General features: G+C 43.0%; 1 protein-coding gene across 1 annotated transcript in view; it reads left to right on the top strand.

Moving 5' to 3' along the window:
* The first annotated feature begins 16,554 nt into the window (after positions 1 to 16,554).
* The window catches only part of midn (midnolin), a 34,424-nt gene continuing 31,117 nt past the window's right edge, over positions 16,555 to 19,861 (top strand). The window contains exon 1 of the mRNA XM_053429821.1: positions 16,555 to 16,598. The gene's annotated coding sequence lies outside the window, so the exon portion shown is untranslated. The remainder of the gene's footprint in view (positions 16,599 to 19,861) is intronic.

The following is a 19,861-nucleotide window of genomic DNA, read 5'->3' as shown; positions in this document are numbered from 1 at the left end:
TTTTACTCCAATTAGTCATTCGTTATCTGCAATAAATAAGTAAAGAGTGACAGATGAAAGCCGATGTGTATCTTTATTAAGTGCTTCTGTCATAGAGTAGCTTTGTGGAAAAGACTCAGCACAACAAAAATAAAGGGAACATTTCAGGTCAGTTTACTGTGTTGTGTGTCTTTCTGCCACTTGGGGGCAGCAGATATCCGCTGTATTTGCACCAGAGCACTCCTTCTCAGATTCGCATTTGACTTCAAACCACAGTTTTTGGGAAGGAACCATAATATTATTTGTCATATAACCACTGCTGGACATAGTTTCCTCTGACAGCCCTTCAAAAGAAAGATCCTGTTACTGAATTACAGAGTTGTGTGTCAGCTCCTGTATCTGGTCAGAGCTGAGTCACTTTTACTGTTACAGGGTTGGAGGTATTTGGAACCTTCAGTCACAGCTTTAATTTTATGTTGGCAGTGCTTGTTTTTTATGAGCGATGACCTCAGGCTTGTGCGGGCCAAGCCAGGAAAGTCCTCCATTGCCCATCCTGTGGAAAAAATGGCCTTTCTCGTATTTCATAACCACAAGCTTGAGCTTTAGACTCCGGGAGGCGCTGAGCTCATTCACGTGCCGACTGAGGCAACCGGTTCATTATGTATGTCAAAATATCTCTAGGGCCTTTTAAGAAGTGGAAGTGTTTACCCAGAATTGCTCTCATTGCTAATGTGCAAACAGAAACTGCTGCTCAATTGGCTAATAAAAGAAGGCTGACTTTTCTTGTCTAAACAGGAAAATGTGTATATTGCTATCATTGCAGAAAGCAGACTATAATCAGTGAACCTAAAATGTGTTGAAATATCTTAAAGCACATGTTGTGTGGACTTGCACAATGTGACTTAGATCAGTATCCATTAATAACAAATATAGGTCTCCAGCTCTCTGTTCTCCCTTCCAGTCTGTCTGTCTCTTTGATCAAAGCCTTCACATCCATGCTACACACACACACACACACATACACGGCAGTACACACTCGTACTCACTCATCAGGCAGCCTCAGGGCCTGGAGACATGCGAGTGAGTAACACTTCAGACAGACGAGATGAAACGGTCACGTCAAAACCACCACTTCTTTAAATCTAGATTTATGAAGGGGGATGTTGAAACCGAGCACTGTTCCATTCTCCTTTCTGCTCCACGCTAAGACGCCACTGTCGTCCAAAGGCAAAGCATAAACTGGCCATGTGTTTTCCATATGCACGCTCTCCTCTCTCAGGACCTTTCAATCTTTTTTGAGAAACGACACATATTTTTATCTGTACCATGATTCGTTTTAGGTGTGTCTCATTCTGTGAAGCAGCACGACTGAGTCAAAGTACATTCATCTCTGCCTCACAGCCTAAAGCAGCACATGTCTCACAGACAACCTGTCTGACCGCAGAGCTGAAGTGCTGTACGTTGCTGTAGAAGCAGTGAAGTGCGCTGCATAAAGCACGATGAGTCCGCAGTGAGAGCCCTTACCCAAGAGCCACTCTGTCTCGGGGCTGATGAGGCCTGCGATAATAAGTCACTGTCTACATTTATGGATGACCATGTACTGTAATTATAAAGATTGAAGTGTCTGCACCTGGGAGACACTACGATGATAAACACCGTGACGATCCATGCTGTCATCTCTGAGCTCCGAGCTTTGTGATGGCTCACTGAGCTGCACGGCTTTGACTGAGCGAGGCAGCCGGTAACAAAGGAGCCGGACCAGCCCATGTGAATCATCGCACTTCCTTTTTAATCCGTTTGCACTGTTCCAATTTTCCTATGGTTTTGTTTGTCTGTTATTGCTATTGTGTGCACATAACACTCTTTAGTGCTAATTTGCACATGTTAGCGTGCCAAACTTGCTGAGCTCTAATAGCAGGGGAAACCTGTTGCACATTAGCATGTTAGCATCTAGCTCAAAGCACAGCCTCACGGAGCTGATAGTATGGCTAATTTTATTATAAATGAATTCAGCAATTCATTGATCCTTAAAATATTTTTTTTAATCTGATGATTTATTTAATCATCTAATTGATTATTGATTTAATCCAGGGTTGGATTGATGTGTACTTTGACCGTTGAGTCTGCTCAATATCCCATCCACTAACATGGAGGAGGGGAGGTTTATGATTTACATGGCAGCCACCGGGAGGCGATCAAGACTCTTTGGCTTCTCTCTTTGGAGCCGTCATGTTGTCCACAGTCAATGGTGAAAACCTTCATCAAGTCAGCAGGGCGTTGTTAGGCACATGCAGGCATCTGTCAGTACAACGGTAACACAGTTCAATCATAAAGCCAATGGAAAGAATCAAGGTGCCACATTTTCTCTGTGTGCCGTCAGTAAACCAAACATGACACTCAGGCGGATATTTCCCCCCCGTGCCGTCAGAGGGTCTTGATACAGTCTTAGTCAGCAGCCGGACTGACTTACACCTCATCAGACTTGAAACACAGACGAGAGTCTCTCAGTGGACACTCAAACCAAAACGCTCTTCATCTCTTTCATACCAAAGCTGTTATTAGCGTCATGAAATCATGGGACACACTTCACATGCCCCCCTGTTGACATCTCACTCCTCCTGCTAATGATAATTCATGCACCTGACAAAACTGGGAGACCTGTTAATTTATCTGGCACGGCGATGAAATAATAAAAACTGAGTAATGGGTGAATAATAAGGCAGATATGCATAAAATGAGGGAGGGATAGGCGACACTTTATGAGACCATAATTTGATTTTTTTTACCTGGTGCTCTGATATGGGCCTAAATGAGTCTCTTGTTTGTTACATAGAGTTGCAATTGTTGGTCTTTTGCAGATATAATATTGTCCAGCAGCAGGGTTTGGCTAAATAGGCTACAGGATATTGAGAGTGAGAATTGGAGGAAGTTAAATTCCAGGGAAGGTTAATGCTGCCACCGTTGAGCCAGCCATGACTTTGGAGTTTGCAATTTCTTCACATACCTAAGTGCAACAAACATTACAGATTTCATCCAGTGTGTCATCTGCCTTAGAGCTTCGATATATTGTGGTTGTCACGTGGTACAGACAGATACATTTTAGGGGCTTCTGAAAACTACATTTGCCCCCCCGGTCAGATATGGTCAAACACGGTTAAGTGCGCAACTAGGAGGCGAACGGAGGCTCCGCGGCGGCAAGAGAGAAAAAGAGGAAGTTGACTGAAGTACTGAACTTTTAGTAGGACTGTATAAAGAGCGGGCCTGCAGACTCTCAGTCAGCTGTCAGATACTGCATCCAGCCTGGTAGTGGGAGTAGGGCCCTGACACCAGCCTCCCACCACTCTGCCCTGTTTGTGTCATCCATTCTTACAGCCTTCCATTCCACACAAACACCCACCCGTCAAACACGCACACACGCACACACGCACACACTCACACACACACACGCAGTCAGGCACTACCACAAACACTCAACCAGACGCACAAACACAAACATATTGCAGCCTGTGCCAGCTAGGTAACATTTCTACAAATAGCAGTGTGGGCATTTGGGAGAGAATCGCAAAGCCGCAAAAACGGCCTGCTGTAGAGGTGAGATAATCAGCTCCGTGGTGAGAGCAAATGGATGCTGAGTGGCAAGGCAGGTAATCATTGCAGTGTTTTTGTGGGAGAAGGGAAGAGTGCTTTTTCCGTCCTGATGTGTGTCTACGTGTTATCACAAAGAAGTGAGCAGCTGATTCAAGGACATGCAGGTATAAACATGAGCACCATAGGCACCTATGACTGCATATCTACCACCTACACTGTCCACATTAAAATAGGAAATAAAAAGACGTCAAAACATATACCTCCGCCAGGGCCCAACAGCCTCTTTCAATTCAAACAAAATCCACAGAATTTCACACACTCGTAAATATCAGTTCCTAAAACGTGTCTGATTTGTTTCGGTTGCCACTTGCTTTCATCAAGATGCACAAAGGATTTCCTGGGAAAACAGTGAAACATGTCCTATCTTGCAACGTTAAATTGTATAAAATCCTGGATATGCCCCCTGATCTGGATCTGCACCAAATTTTAATGGGTTCTCCCCTAATCCAAACATCATCCTTCCTCCTATGCTGTTTCCAGACATGCAGTGAACTAGGTGATAACGCAAATGTCCAAGCGAGAGGCTCTGGACTTTCTCCTGCCAATCCCTTGTTCAAAACTCTGTTCATTACCCAGTGAGCCCATGTGAGGACACAGATACCTCAAGATGAAAAAGCTGTGCCATCCATGTGGAAGATGCCGAGAAAGATGTCAACAGAGCTTTTAATAATAATAATAGTAATAATGATCAAATGTATTTGTATAGCGCCTTTTATACAAGGAATGCAGCTCAAAGTCCTATACAAACATGCTTATAAAAATAAAAACCTGTTTAAGTACCCGACCCGACCCGACCCCGGATAAGCGGATGACGATGAGGATGAGGAAGTATAATTCATAGAAGAGAACATAAGACCATGTTTAAATGACATTTAGAATAAAAGTAAAGAAAAACTGAAAAACAGAAAAGAAAGAAAATATATAAAAAATATATATGGGTTACGTCCTGCCTCTGCCTGCTGCACCCCCCCTCACCTTCAGGCTCCGGAGATCTCTGTGTTGTTCTGATCGTATCCGAACGGAGAATCTCCCTCTGCACAGGGGGAGATTCTCCCTGTGCAGAAGTTCATACTATATCTGCAAATGCCTCAAGTTTCGTGGAAGTCCGCTCAGTTGTTTTTGTGTATTCTTGCTTACTGACAAACGTAAATTAACCATATACATTCTTGCAGCCATGAAACCTGTTCTGGTTTGTGACATACGGTCTCTTCCTGTGAGCCCGGGACATACCGGCCTCTGTTGTTGCTCAGAGCTGTTCTCCCACTTCCTAGAAGCATCACAGGTGGGGCACATTTACATAGGCGGCAAAAAGCCTGCTGCACATTTGCTTATAAATCAGGGGTTGGACTTCTTCCACATCCCCGGGTCTGTTTCCAGTTCTGATGTGCTTCGATGATCTTCACTCAATTGCACATTACCAAAGGAAAACATCCACTCTTCCGTTTTATCTTCAAATTTAAGGTCCTAATTAGCAGATCTAAGTGGTTTCATGCCGATTTTCACTGCAATACGCATAAATGAAAACTGAAGGATGCAATAGCTGTCAACAAAAAGGCGATGTGATAGAAATTAAATCATCCCTTAAGGATAGAGTGGAGGACTGTGTGCGTGTTTGTGAGAGAATATGAGGATGATGTGTGGCTGGGACAGATGTGTAAAACATCTATCTTTTCCCTGTAACTGTTGACAATAGGGCGGGTTGTTGTCTGAGATTTCAATGAGAGGTGTCACAAAGGGTTTAAATGAGTGCATCAGTAGGGCGGGATCCGAATGAGTAGGAGTGTGTGTGTCCCTGTGTCAGAGTGCAGGCAAGATTTTAGAGACAAAGATGGTGCTGAGAGAAGGGGGGAGATTTGAAAAGGAGTCACGCAATAAGGTGAGGCAACGTCAAGCCACTCATGCATAATCGCAGAGAGGACAACCCACTTAAGGAACACAGACACACACACAAAAGCCAATAGTCTGCTATAGCGCAAGACTATCACGTTGCAGCAGTGAAGAGCAGAGTTAAAGGAAGTTGAAGAAGGCTGCTCTTGGGTCAAGGTTTAGGTAAGGGTAAGGCGTGGACTCTCCCTCAAATCTCTGATGCAAATGATGGGTGTGGTCTGAACAGGGCATGATTTCAAGGGTCTTAAAGGCCACGGCAGGACCCTTATCTTTAAACTGCCAAACTGGGACACATAACAAGCCACCCCTGTTTTTGCATGAATCAATAGCACAGTTGGGGTCCTCAACTGTTTTACTTGCCCTGATGGATGAAGAGAGCAGGTGCAGTCTTTGAATAAGCAGGGAAGTGAGGGATATCAAACAGCATCAGACACATATCAACACATTTGTCAAGGTGTCCAGGTGTCCTGGTGCGATCAGCTGACATTGTCTGGGTTGAGATGGAAGAGAAGTTGGAATACTCAGAATCTGTCACCTGTCGGCAAGGGACTGGTTCTTGGAGCTGGAAGCCTTCGGGTTTCCGTTTCTACTTTGACCAATCTTGTTTGAGCAGGTTCTGATTGGCTGCAGGTCAACGGTCCATGTAGAGAGAAAAGGAGGCAGACCATATTGACTGAAATACATTTGCTATCAGCTGTTTCATTTATCTGCATTCATATGCAGAAAGCTGTTAATAGAGATTAGCCAAAATGTCACATGGACCTAAAACACTGACAAAGAGTATCACTGTTTGTGTTTTGTGTGAAGAACAATCTCACTCATGTGAGAAAAGAAACTAGTGGGACTGTAAACAGTATTGTTCTTGAAAAGTTATTCAAAATGTGTCCTCCTTAAGCTAATTCGTTTGAGACTGATAAAAGTATAACCTGTTGAGAAACTTTTTTTTTTATTTTAATCTTTATTTATTCAAAGCATTTTTATCAGAATTGACTGGTGATTTATTGCATGTAGATTTTTTAAATGCCCAGCTAACCAGTGAAAGTGCCGTCATGACTCTCCCCCTATACATTCAGATTTGGGCCTGGGCTTGTTCGCTGGAAATAACTGTAGGAGAAGGGGGGGGGGGGGGGGGGGGGGTTCCAAGATGGCAGCCGAGTGGCGAGGCTTTCCTTTAAAGACTTTTAATACTAGTGCTGTTCAAGGAAGTGCGATGAGAGCAGTATGGGCTTACACGCCTCCGCTGACAGTATGCAAAGTTCTATGTTTAGTCATGAGACTCACCTCAGTCTGGTTTTACATTTCTCATGAATTTCTCAGTAGGTGGTTGGTTCCTGAGACACTAATAAAACAGGATTCAGGACAGGAGCTACAATAATCTGCTGCTCAGCAACAGAGATTCCCTGCCATGGGTGTTTGTACCCCTGGTGGTACCGATGCAGTCGGGCAGCGTGTTAAGATTAAAGAGTAGCTCAAGTAATTTACAAAAACAGAAATTGTAAGTTGAATAAAATATGCGATCATATAAAGTAACACTTGAGAAAAACCTTTTGTGTGCAAATTAGTTAGGTTCAAAAATTACAATCAGATCAAAAAGTAATTGGTAAAATGCTGAAATTACTTACTTAAAATAATGGATAATTTCTCAGAAGTACTCTAAATAAAAGGTGAGGTCAATGGAGGGGTATCTGAGTTCATGTGACACTGCTGCAGTGCATCTGACAAAACAGGTTGGGAAACACTGCGGCCTAGTCATCACACAGTGATTGATTGCTGTGGTGGACAGGTGGTACACTTACCACCGGTGTATAAGTTCATGTGAGTGTCATGATATGTGGGGGGGTTCGGGGGAGGGACCACTGTGACCCAAAGCTAACTGTCGTAACGGCTCCATGCCGCTAATCTTGGCACAGACACTTGACTCATCCCAAACAAGGGGACAAACGCTGACCCCCTCAGCGTGGATGACGTCTGATTGCTCCACTATCCTCTTGCAGGGTTAGTCATGTCTTGGATGATTGAAATTTTCCAGTCCTAGAGATCGCACCTTCTTTCCCGTGTTCTTATATCACTCAGGCTCCATGTGATCTGACCACCAGGTCAAGGGTGCTGGGTTAGTCACTGCCTCCTGTGACTTTTTCACACACATTTTACTGCAGTGTGTCTTCAGCTCCAAAACAACTACTGATCTGCCTGGGCACATAAGGACAGATTAACTCTTGAGTTCATGTGCAGTGTAGGAACACACACTCAGCATCTAAGTGGACTTAATTATTTGTTGCCCTTGTAATTAAATGTTGTGCATAGTTGAGATCCTTATTGTGTGTGTGTGTGTGTGTGAGAGAGAGAGAGAGAGAGAGAGAGAGAGAGAGAGAGAGAGAGAGAGAGAGAGAGAGAGAGAGAGAGAGAGAGAGAGAGAGAGAGAGAGAGAGAGAGAGAGAGAGAGAGACAAATAGCCTTTTCCTAATGAGGCCAAATGTAATTTGTGAGCTCGAGTTAGTGGTAAGATGAAGATGTTAGAGTTAGGCATACATTGGTCATAGTAAAAGGGATGGATAAAGTTTCGGTTAGGCTGGAAGTCAATCCAGTGTCCTAGTAAGGAGAGTGTTAGTGTGTGTGTGTGTGTGTGTGTATGTGTGTCTGCGTGTGTATGTGGTCCAAGTATCCGATGTTCACACGTGGGGCTTGGGCTGCTGTTGAGTTACAAAGCAACTTCCTCAAACAGTTCCATTCTCCCTTACTGGAAACATGAATCCAGACTTTTTTTGTGACAGAATCCAGTGCTTTTCTCACTACTGTATTATATTTAAACTCATCTAATTTGGGAAGTTAATCACATCTCCTTCATGTCACTGTAAACTTTAAATTAGAGAAACAAGAGAGCAAATTGTAGAAAATAATCTACATGGGACACATGCTTTGCAAAATGATCAGAGTAAACGTGCTCGGCTTTTAACCTTCACCAGTTCAGCTAATCCCTCTGCGCTGGGCGAGGCTCGCTTGTGTCCCAATGAGTGACTGATAGCTCACTGTGGCTTCATAGTCACAAGACTCACCGCTAACAGCACAGTAGGAAAATATGCCCACAAGCTAGTTTCCACCAAGACTCCCAAAGCAGTGCAGACATAACTCCCTCAACATGCACCCACTGGCTCGGGCCTGCATTTCCATGTCTTGGGTCTCATGATGGTGGGGTATGACTGGGATCAGGATGAACTGAAGAGCGTACGATGGTCAGCGAGTGTTGATGGTGACCAAACAATATATCTGACAAAGAAAAGTCTGCAAGGCTCTTCCACTCATATGTCACAATAATCAAATCAAATGGTAGGTGCCACATTTTTCCGAAGGCACATTTGAATAGTACCTAAGCATAGATGACATGTTGTAATCTGTTGTTTTGTTCTGTGTCTAAGAGCAAATGCCTGAGTTCAGCCTGGGCCAGACATCCTCTGAATGTGATTGCACATGTAGAGGTGGGGTTGTTCCATGACTCCAAATAGAAAAGCCAAAGTACTTTCTGAATGGCTGTGAAAAGGTCAGATGGATGGATCGTAGTAACGAAGCACCTCCAGATACTATACCTATTTATGGGCATAATACTGAATCAGCATGCAGTGTTCAAATTTTATGCAAATATTCAGAAATAAAATATTTGTCTGAGTATATGACATATTTAATATAGCCTGAGGCTATAACCAATTAAAATAATGTCTAATTTCTTTAATCTGTTAGAACTCAAGTGTAAAATATGACTCAATTGTAAACAAAAATTGCAGTATTCAGGTTGTGGTCACCGCACCCCACCAAGAAATAGTTCAGCCTCAACACCCCATAAAACCAACACAGAATGTCTTCACACGAATGAAACTCAATTTCATTTGTGAGCTTCAGAGGATAGCCAGAGTCATTTCCTTTTTTTTTCCAGTCTTTAGGATCAGATATAGCTGTGCTGTGGAAGTAGCTTCATGGTTGCAAGGTACACATCAGAATGAAATCTGTCTTTTCATAATAATATAGGAAATTTTTTAAAACAACAAATAACTACATTGGTACTAGAATGCGTTGCTATTTTTCCAAGATGCATGAATTATTCCCTGGAAAAGTGGTAAAAATTTTTAAAAAAAAGGGATGGAATTTCATGAAACTGCTCCCTGACCTGGATCTGTGTCAGAGTTTAAAGGGTTCTTACTCGTCTCCATCCTTTCACAAGGCCATTTTGTAATTCTTGTGTAATCTTGCTGACAGACAAACAGAGCACTGGACAGGTGGGAAACAGTAACGTCCTTGACGGAAGTATATGGAGTAGAGGGGCGCTCAGAGAACGCATACCTCCACCAATGCTAACGCCCTATCTCGCCGTTTTAAAAAAAGAGAGATAAAATCCTGGATCCACGTGATTAACTGCATCATGTGTGTCGTGCTCCACCCCTTCATGAAATTTGTGGCAATCGCTTCCGTAGTTTGTAAGAAATTCTGCAGAGAGACACACAGACAAACAAACAAACAGCCATAAAAACATAACCTCCTTGGTGCAACTAGCAAACTTAAAAACAGGCTGGGCCATACCATAGAAGAATGTTCCCTACCATTTAGCTAATTATCAGTCTACTGTCTGCCAACAATTCGGCGGTTATGACTCACATTTATTGTTTTTGACGTCACGCTAGACATGAACCATAAAAGTGTCAGGGAGTTGGAGGGAAGCACGCGAACAAAATGTTGTACACTCAGTGGCTAGGAGTCAAATTCTTGTGAAATAATATGAACAAGGTCATAGAGGCCGTTCACAAAGAGCTTGTGATGACACTGATTACCTTCATCATATCTGAGACACATTTGATTATAGGTATCTTCCAAATTCCAATTTCACATCCACAAAGATCACTCTTAACCTGACCTGCTGAGGATAATGCTTGTTAAAACATTTTAAACCCTAATGACACACCAGTATGTACAGGTGAATTACTGCCTCCACACCCATTTGTATAAACTCAAATCACTCTTTAAAGAGCCTCTGAATTTGGCAAATCGCAGCCAGCCCACTCAGAAATGTGTCTGATTACATAAATACTTTCATCCACTGTCTTGCATTTTGGTGATGAATCCTGGATAAACACATCTTTAACAGGCAGTCGACACCACACATGGCATCTGGTATAAATAGAGACAACTGACTAATTAACTGTCGCTGGCCTGCTGTCTGTATCAAGTATCATCAAACAGAAGAGAACGGACGTGACTAAACATAGACAAGGCCAGAGCCTGGTGGAGTGAGGGAGGTGTGGGTGGTTATCATCTGGTTTCTACTGCGGCTCTTCAGGCATGTTGATGGAGGTTAAAACGAGCAGGATGGTGAGAGACGGGAGCAGGATGACAGTCGAATTTAAACTGATGTGGGATCCGTCTTTTGTCGTGACAATTCGTGTTCTGAAGGACTATTTATACACACCTCGGGTTCCTGACACGTATCAGACTACCAGCGCAGAGGGAAGCGTGAACAAAGGAAAATAAAGGAGCGATGATGATTTAGTGTCTGTTTTTAGGTAATCCTCCTGTGACACATTGCTGCCACTATGATTATTAATACGTCTTTTCCTATACACCCTATATATAAATACTCATTTTATCACTCTATCACATTGCCTTCCCCAGAGCAGCACGTGGCTAAAAACACAAAGGATACACACACATAACAGCATGGCTGTGAATAGGAAGTGTAAATGTGGTATTAGAAGTATATGTTACTGAGTATTCAATCTTGGAAGCCATCGGCTTTTGTTTGACAATGGATTGCCTCTCGTGGCATGGCCAATATTTTAGTGCTTCCAGTGTAAAACTTTGATGTCTAGACTAAGACTTCTATTTGCCGTACACTGATGATAATCAGAGCCCAAAAAATGTTCACACAAAACACAAACTGCAACTTTCTACTAGGTGTCATAGGTCCATTTCGCCCGTCACTATTCAGAGCTATCTGCATATGGATGCTGATAAATTTAAAGCCGTCAGCGGCTGCATATTGGTCTATGTGTTCCTCATATGCTTGCCACATAAACTGTGTACCTGCTACATGATTGGTCTAACTAGAAACCAAAATCTGGTCCCTACAGCTTCTGCATATTCACGATCTGTTAAGAGATTACTGAGTGTTTAACTGTTTGTTTTATATGTCCGACGTACAATACAAAACATTGGCTGCTAGCGGTCTGGTAATCAAAATAGTAACAAAATATCTTGTTTTATGACATCGTGAAGCAGTTTAGGATCATGGGAGTTGTCTTCATCGCCATTTCTTGTCCCATAATCTTTGGTTCCATTTGTTCCCCTGTGCAGTTGCACTTTACTGGGAGTGTTTTGGCGAAAGAACACGAATCGTGATCTTCATCATACGTTGTTTGCCCCGATTGTTAGAGATGTTTAAAGGCACCGGTAAGGGGAATAAGACTTGATTTAATAAGTTGAATAACGTTTGGGTTTTCACTCGGTTTGAAAATTGTTAAAAACATTTTGGATAATGTAAATACACAAGTCAACAAACTATATAACACAGGTCTAATTGTTTTCAGACATTTATATGAAGAATCTTTACATATTATATCTTTAGTGGCGGTTCAAATGTAGGATTACGAATAATCAAATTTAATTTAATAAAACTAACACAGTACATGAATGTTCTTCATGTGGATAAATGTAATGTTTTTTACAATTGCACATGAGACATTAACGTTCACATCTGAATGGAGCACTCACTTTATGATAAAGACAGTTTCTGACTCACGTGGACGTGCACCAGGACCCGGTGGGGCTGTGATGGCAGAGCGAACGCTTGGCTGCCAATGGAAAGTGTTATATTGAAGTCTCGCCTAAGATCATTAGTTATATAGATAGAGAGGGTCAGTGGAGCCTCCCCTGTGTGACTCACTTCATGCTGCTGTTCCACCCAGGCACAGTAAATATTTAACCACACGTCAATGGTGGCATTCTGCTGTCAGCTCTTCTCTGCAATGACGATGGCACGTCATGTTTTTCAACAGTAGTGCATGGAAAGGCGGTTTTTATTTGCATATTATTATTATCATCATTATTATTATTATCATTTTTCGGAAGAAACCCTAAATGGAGGTTTCCGTGAGATTGCCGCGTGCCAGAGGGAAATCAGCATGAAGGGCATTGAACTCTCCTTTATGGAATTACTGTTGTTATCATGAAACACAAACAGAGAGCGTAGCCTGGAAAGTTCAACAAGGAGGCGGTGGGAAAAAGAAGTAGAGAAAACCCGGAGGGGGAGGCAGCCGGGGGTTTACTGAGAGAGAGGAGAGGGGGAGAGAGAGCAGTAAAGCCGGAGGGAGACGGGGGAAGGATGACGTCGTCATCGGGGACGGAGGGCTATTTTAAGGGTCTGATCGGGAGAAGGCCGCTGCGCACTCCCCTGCGCTGACGTCACGGATGAGATCAACTCCCTGCACGGCCTGCCAGCCCGATCATGTGACCCATAATGACCTTTGCAATCAGTGATTAGATTACTGCAGAGAAAAGACCGGCTGTACGGGGAGCAGACACACTGCTGCAAAGGAGAACAACAGGAAAGAGCAGGAAGGAAAATAAAATCAAAAAAGGAATCACTCTATTGAGAAAAGAAGTGGTGGTGGTGGTGTGTGTGTGTGTGTGGGGGGGGGGGGGGGGGGGGTGAAAGCAGAAGGAGAGATAATTAAGCAAGAGTACGAGTGCAAGGACCAAGGGTGAAGACAGCAGGAGAGAGAGAAAGCAGAGGAACGGCAGCCAAGATCGAATTAGCCCGCAGCGTCGGCTACCCCTGAGCGTGGGATGGAGGGGGTTTAGTGGGCAAGGATTCTGGAGTGTGTGTGTTGGTGTGTGGGTGTGTGTGTGTGGAAGTATTCAACCATGTGGGAGGAGAGCAGGATTTGGCAAGTTCTGAACTTGCTTGCACCAACAAAGGAAATGCCTGCATCTGGTATTCATCACAGTGCACTGTACACACACACACCCACACACACACACACACACACAGACGCTGCTATTACCTCCTATCTGTTTCTTTTCAGAGTAAAAGTGCAGGGAGTACTGGTGAACAATTGCAACATGTTGCTCTTAAACTGATTTGGTGTCCCCTCCGCACACACGCTGACCTCAAAGAGCAAGCCTTTCTTTTTTTTTTAGGTTTACAACTGATACTATACTCAGTGAATGGAAAGAGCTATTGCAAAAGTCATATCTTTGTTTCACCAGAACTAATACGCAATAAGTCCATTCTGCATTGCCAAAACCACCTACCCAGCCACCCACACTTCCTGCCCCGAGTCTCTCTCTCTCACTCCTATTTTCTCCTGTCTCTCTCGCTCCCTCACTTTCACACTCGTTCTGCTCTGTTCTATTTTGTGCTCTCCACACTGACACCTAACCTTTGTCGGACCACCAGTCCCTCTGGCGCTCCGCCGTGGGCTGTCGAACAGACAAATAAACAAACAGCTAGCGCTAACACCCTTCCAGCTTGGCCGGGTTTCACAGCTAGAAAGGTTCTTATCGTGCCTGGCTTGTGTCCTGTGGGTGGATTTCATTAGCTTATTTAGCACATTCAACCCAGTTCCCAGCTGAGTCCTATTGTGGGTCTCATTTAGTGTGAGTAGACCGGCTCTGTAAAAAGCAGCGATTATCAGGTCCATTTTGTGGGGGTGTTGAATTTACACCATTTTGATGAGGCTGTGCAGCCGGCGCTCGACAGGCCTGGATCTGGGGTCTGTGGCACCACTCGTGTCCTATGGGCGGAGCCGCGTCAAGACAAACGACTGTGAACAGGACAAATGGTCCGCGGCACATGGACAGAATATGGAACCCAGTGTGAACTATCCTGTTACAAACGTGATAGGCCAAGCCATATCAGTACATCGTATTCTCACAGGATCCATGTGGAGGCTGAAACCATAGTAGTAAATGTTATATTAAGAAACACTTTTACATTTAAAGGGACATCATGTGCATTGTACCCTGCCCAGACAATGCTAACTTATTATATTGTAATATTGGAACTTCATAATGACATCCGTCTAAGGTAATTTATACCATATATACATGTAGGTGTTTGCAAAAGTTAATTTATTACTTCAGTACATGACGCCATTTTCTCACTTCATTGTAACAACTTTAATCACATGATATCATACAGTATGATTGGAAATCATTTTCTGAACAATATACGTTTTTGATTTCTCCTCTAGCCTGATTATTTTTCGCCATTATCCTGAAAAGTATAGTTTTTTTTGTGGTTTTTTTCTCAACCTTGACAGATAAGCTCCAAAATGTGTTCATCTGGAATAAACCATTCCAAGTAACCATCCCATAGTTTGTTACAAATGCAGAGCTGCCAACTTTTCAAAAAACCTTGGAGTGAGATTTTGTCGGGGGTGACCAACATTTTGCCGCGCACACAGCCACACACGTTGGTGGCTCAAATATCAGGGAATTGTTGGAATTTGGTGTTGTATCCATGTTGTTCGCTGCATTCTGGTGGCCTTTGGGGCCCGAAGTCGTTGATAGGAGCGGCCGACTGGAGATGGACAACATTGGTTACATTCTGTGACGCAAAGACATAGCTGAAGGTCCACCCCCAGGAAATGTTGGTTTAAGTAGATGTTGTTTCCTGCATTCTAGTGGATTTTTGGGTGGTATGCTAAAGATGTGCAATACCTGAACTTCTTCTGATTCATGTTCCTCTGATCATGACTTGTAGGGCCTTCTAGCCTTGAGCTGAACATTCAACCAGAAAACTATTGTTGTGCCTCAATGACCACAATATAGCCTAATTAATAGACCTTTGTTTAAGATTTGACCAAGGTAGGTTGATTGACATTTTGATTACAATGGTTTTCAACTAATTCTGAACTGAAACCTAACCTATATTTTAAATAATTGTATTCTTAAGAGCAGTTAATGATTTATGTTCGCCTCCCACCACACTTTCCATCAGACAAAAAAGTGCAACAAATAAAGTGCTTAAACAGTAGCCTTTTTAAGCAACACAATGGACCCTCTTCCCCAAAATAAAATGTGTCTGGAGCCGCAAAACATATTTGATAACAAAGCTAATAAAGTTTTATATAAAGTTATACTATACTAAACTATGGTTTGTTGCATTTATGAAATTATCGAACAACAATAAAGAAAACTGTTGACATTTGATTGATATTTTTACCTGTTACAACAAAGGAAAAACCAAACGCTTATGAAGAGAAGAAAATACACAGGCAAGTGTCGGCCTACTTTGAAATAAATTAAACACAGACCTTTGTAGGGTTATTTGAGTCCTCCCCGTATTTGTGGAAAATGTATGAAATAAGAAGTACCCTATTTTTAAATAAATAAAAACATATAGCTGCAGCCTAATAGCTTAAAAATATATATTTTAGTTGGCGAAATATTTAAACGAAAAGTGAGAGCAGGTCAGGCTGGAGGCGGACACAGAAACTGCAGCTCGGTAGAAACCAACTGCAGCTTCTGCTCTGATCAAGACGCTGAGCTCTGATCAGCTGAGACCAGAGAAACTCTGTGTTTTCACTGTTTCCACTGAGCAGCCGGTGAGTCAGTGACCAGCTCCGTCACGTGAAGGAGCTCTGGTCTTGTGTCTCTGAGCGAGTGCGCGGGGCGGGGGGCGGAGCCTCGGGACCGGTGCGCTATCTGGGGCACACACACACACACACACACACACACACACACTCGCCCGCTCCTGGTACTTCATGACGGCCTGATACGATGATGTTTTAAAAAATGATCGTGACTTAGTCAACCACCAACATTTTCGTCTCGTCTCGTCAACAAGTTAAAATAGATTTAGTCATGCGCTTCACTTAAAAGATCCAGTTTTTTTTTGGCGTGAGAAATTGGATGTGTGGCGTGAGTGAAAACATGCAAAAGCGTGTGTCACACGGCGGAAGCGTGAGAGTTGGCAGCTCTGCAAATGAATCAATTTACTGTTTAGTTATTTTGAACGGACACATTGGGGTGAAAATGGTTCTCTGCCTCTGGCCGGTGTCCAACAGAGGGAAACAGCTTATCTCCAAATCTACAAAAAGGTAAAAACTTGTTTCGGTTACACAAACAAGACACAACGTATCGTTGAGCTGTGGGAGAAAATCTGTTTCCTCCGGCCTTCAGTCTTTATGCTAAGCTAAAGTAGCTGTTTCCTAACTTTAGTTTCACGTTCAGTGTCCATATTTAAGTGTGGTATGAATCTTCTCATGTTCCTTTAACCAAAGAAACTAGTCCGTGAGTAAAACCTACAATTAGAGTGTAACTTTGCTGCTGGAAATATATTACATAGTTTGTCATTGTCTGTAACAAGTGATACAGTTGATAGAATCACGCTGACCAACACCCTGTTGTATCAAAGCGTTAGCATACCAAGAAATGAGAAATGGCTTCTTATTACACACAAAGTACATGTCCTGAACTCGGCCTGCCACCTGGGACTGTGGTGACTAAGGATATAATGAGTACAATGTCCTAATGTGAAACAAAAGATAAAAAGTACATTTTTAATCATCGCTGGGAACACACACACAGTACACACTCAGCAATATGATGCATTCGTCATCCGTAGAGAATGAATACAGCTTGATTGTGAAATGTTTGGACTGTATCCAGTTTGCCTTTGAGCGTTCCTCAGTCTATAGAGTTTGTTGTGATGAGTCATCACTCACTCACTCTCTCACAGATGACATGCATGTACTTTACACTATGTACCCGGGAGGATGTTGCTGTAATTCACGGGCCGGTCGTTAAAACTACGCTTGGAATATGTGCAACACGAACAGTCGGCTTCGTGAAAACTTGTCCAGCAAAACTTTTCTGGATTGTAGTCCAGGGAATGTCGTGACTCACGATACTAGAAATTGGGGGGGGGGGTCTGGTCGAAATGTTCCTGGCTTGGATGTTCAGACGTTACTGTAAGCTGTGACTGTGACTGAATAATAGTCTGAAGTGACACTTTCTTTTCTTGTCCCGTCTTTGCACGTTTGGCACATTTTCTCTCTGAAGCCAGGGCTCTGACACTCTCCGCGGCACGTTCTCTGCTTTAGTGTGTAAAGCCGTAGAGCTGGAGATGAGTCACCCGTCATCTGTGCTGTGAGGCCGAGCGGTCGAGCGGTCGAGCGGTCGAGCACTTCAAACGGGGCTCCTTCAGAGGACATGTCCAAACTGGAATCCATCCCACTACCATTCAACTCATCACCCCTCCACTATCTGACTCTTTTTACCTCATTGGGTCTTTGGTGCATTTGAACTCCATCCAAACATTTTACAATTATCCCACACCACATGTCCTGCTACTATGACCAGATTTCTTCAAGCATGGCGGTACATTATGTACGTTCAGAGCAAAATTACACAGAACTGCGTAATCCCTTCAGAAATGTGTCTTTATTCTGTGTAAAATTATAAATGTTTAAGTTTGATCACCCCAACTAAAGGAGTTATGTTTCACCCTTGTTTGAGTGTAAGTTTACGCAAAAAAATTACTAAGCAGGGTTCCACAAAACTTAGTGGAGACACTGTACATGGGCCAATAAAGAATCCAGTGAAATGTGTCTCTGATCTGGACAAATGGGCGAATCCTGGAATGTTGTTTCACTGTCTTTAATATGAAAAAACATTTTCACCAATTTCCCAGGCAATAGTTAGAAATTGGATCCTGATGAAAAATCTTAAACCGGTTACTGGCTGATATGTATATTGGCTGATTGGTGTATTATGTCAGCATAAATAAACTTTCTAGCCAACAGCAGCTTCAAGGTTACATCACTTCTGAACTGTATTTGTGGTTGGATTTGTATGTCTTAGCCCCAGGAAAGAAAATAGAAAGTTCACTTGGACTCAAAGAAGAACTTATTAGATTTTAGTGGTTGAAGGTCAAACGTCAAGGTCACTGTGACCTCGTGTTCTTGTGGACATAATGAATCAAGAACACCCATAAGGGAGTTTAATGACATTTGGCACAAACATTCACTTGGACTGAAGGATGAGCTGACTAGAATCTGGAACCCACAAAACTTATGTTCTTTTAAATCTGGCACAAATTTCCATTTGGACTCAAAACTTAATTGATTAGATTTCCAAATGGTCAATGTTCAAGGTCACAGTGACCTCATGTTTGTGGATTGAAACTGCCCTGTTTGGCAGAGACATACAACCGCTGTGTGGTAATTCTACTTTCAATCTATTTTGTGATATAATCCATGTGTGTGTCAGATTGCACAGAGGCATATGGGCAGATCTCATTCACGTCTTCATGCGTTTCATTGAATATATTAAATTCATATAACTGACTGATGTTCGCCACATATCATACCCGTAGAGTGTCATCACGTGTCAATACATGAACGATCACATAATACGTGCATCTGTGTCATCCAGGCCGAAGTGACAGCCAAACACTGAACTGCCTCTGCCCTGATTGACAAATGCAAAACATGTTTGTAAAATAAACACAGGCTTTCGAAAAGTAAAATAAAATATGTAGGATCAGCAATAAAGTGTCATTGGGAAATTCTGTGCTGAGTTTTCACAGTTTTTCATTTACACTTTTAGTCTGGATTAATTTAATTGTTTTATTTATTTTTGATAGTGAACCCTTTTGTTCATAGTCTCATGTGTTCCTTATGTTCTCTAAATCTAGATGTTTCCCTGTTATTGTGAACATGAGTCTACAGTCACAAGTCATACTCAGCTACCAATCAGATTAGAGACACACACAAATCTTTTAGGACCACATCAGTACCAACATGTTTGCATCGTGATTCCCCCCCCAGGGCCACTGTATTTAGCAACAACTGACCCTCACACACTTTGAATGTATCTGCAAAAAACATTGTCTGTGCACGTTTGTATGACTGAGCCCGGTCAGAACCTCCCTCGCATCTCCCAGAGAGCTGAAGACGTCCCAGGTATGATTCGTCTTCCCAGCATTATTTCGTATGCTTTGTATCATCATGTGAGGAATGCAGGTATTTTCATGTGTCAGCTTCCGGTGGTAACAGTTGTGGAGTGTGGCATTGCGATGGCGAGGCGTGTCTGGCCACTCGGGTGTGAATCAGGAGGAAACGGCGGCAGGGAGAACAAGAGCAGCGGGATGAGTTGCGTCGGGCATGGTTCATTTTTCTCCCGAGGCAGAGGGCGGCCTGCTGGTGACTTTGATGGATAGGAATGCTGCTCACCCACCCACCCACACACGCCCACACATGTCCCCACACACACTCAGGCTTCTCACACAGCAACACACGCGTCATTGCTGGTGCACGGACACACACATACCGAAAAGTTGTTGACACACACACAGGCT

Source organism: Pleuronectes platessa, chromosome 9 (assembly GCF_947347685.1).
Source record: "Pleuronectes platessa chromosome 9, fPlePla1.1, whole genome shotgun sequence".
Lineage (NCBI taxonomy): Eukaryota > Metazoa > Chordata > Actinopteri > Pleuronectiformes > Pleuronectidae > Pleuronectes > Pleuronectes platessa.
Note: the sequence above shows the minus strand (reverse complement) of the source record. Positions and strands in the feature narration are given on the sequence as shown.